The sequence below is a fragment of the Crocuta crocuta genome, unplaced genomic scaffold (assembly GCF_008692635.1).
Source record: "Crocuta crocuta isolate KB4526 unplaced genomic scaffold, BGI_CrCroc_1.0 scaffold93, whole genome shotgun sequence".
NCBI lineage: Eukaryota > Metazoa > Chordata > Mammalia > Carnivora > Hyaenidae > Crocuta > Crocuta crocuta.
The window spans coordinates 5,473,299-5,474,702 of record NW_027529641.1 but is presented as its reverse complement, the minus strand read 5'-3'; the positions used below and the strand labels follow the sequence as shown (position 1 = coordinate 5,474,702).

The 1,404-nt window shown below is 34.5% G+C and overlaps 1 pseudogene; it reads left to right on the top strand.

Annotated features, from left to right (window-relative positions):
• Positions 1-1,003: 1,003 nt before the first annotated feature.
• On the top strand, positions 1,004-1,133 carry LOC144230216 (U2 spliceosomal RNA; annotated as a pseudogene).
• Positions 1,134-1,404: the final 271 nt, after the last annotated feature.

The following is a 1,404-nucleotide window of genomic DNA, read 5'->3' as shown; positions in this document are numbered from 1 at the left end:
ATTCTTCTAACAGGGTCTTTTGGAGAGCAAAATTTTCCATTTGGACAAAGTCCAATTTATCAGTTTTTTCTTTTTCTTTTCTCTTTTTTAAAAGAGAAAACTCGAGCAGGGGAGGGCCAGAGGGAGAGAGAGAGAATCTTAAGCAGGCTCCATGCCCAGTATGGAACCCAACTCGGGGCTCGATCTCACTACCGTGAGATCATGACCTGAGCCAAAATCAAGAGTCAAACTCTTAACTGACTGAGCCCCCCAGGCGCCTCACCAGTTTTTTCTTTTTTAGACTATGCTTTCGGCTTCAAGTTTAGGAACTCTTGGCTTCACTCTAAATCCTGAAGATTTCTTCCTATGTTTTTTCCTAAAACATTTAGGGTTTTACATTTTACATGAAGCCCATGATCTGTTTTGAATTAGGTGTGAAGTTTGGGTCCAAGTTCACTTTTTGCCTATAGATGTTCAACTGCCCTAGCACCGTTTGTTGAAAAGGTTATCCTTCCTTCATTGAATTGCTTTCACATCTTTGTCAAAAATCAGTTGGACATCTTTGTGTGAGTCTATTTCTGGGTTCTCTGTTCTATTCTGTTGATCTATTTGTCTAATTCTCTGCCAGTACTGCACAGTTTTGGTTACTCTTCTTTTTCATAATTGGCTTTTTTTTCTTTTCAAAATTATTTTAGATATTCTAGTTCATTTGCTTTTCATATAAATTTGAGGATAATTTTGTCAATATCTACAAAAGAATTCTTTGTAAGGGGTTTTGATAGGAACTGTAATAAATCCATGTATCAAATTGGGGAGAACTGACATGTTCACTATGTTGAGTTTTTCAACCCATATATCTGGTCTGTGTCTCCATTTTTTTTAGATGTTTGATTTCTTCAACAGAGTTTTGTAGTTTTCAGAATCTAAGTTTTTCACTTGTGTTAAATTTGCATGTAAGGATTTTATTTTATTTTATTTTTTTGATCAATTGTAAATTGTGTTGTATTTTTAAATACTAGTGATCATTGCTTCTTGGCCTTTTGGGTAAGATCAAGTGTAGTATCTGTTCTTATCAGTTTAAATACTAGTGATCATTGTTAGTACATAGAAATACAATTTATTTTTGCATGATTATCTTCAATCCTGCACCCTATCTGACCTCACTTATTCATTCTAAAATTTTTTTTGTAGATAGATCCCTTAGGGCTTTCTAAGTCATTTGTAAATACGTACATTTCTTATTTTGTGTGTGCAATTAAGATGTGTCACTTTTATTTAATAATCTTAGATTGGGGACCCTCTTATTTCTTCCTTTACAAATTGTATCCATTTTATTTCCTTTCTTGCTTTACTGCTGTGGATAGAGCTTCCAGTATGATACTGCATAAGAGTGGTGAGAGTGGACATTCTTGCTTTGTTCCCAGC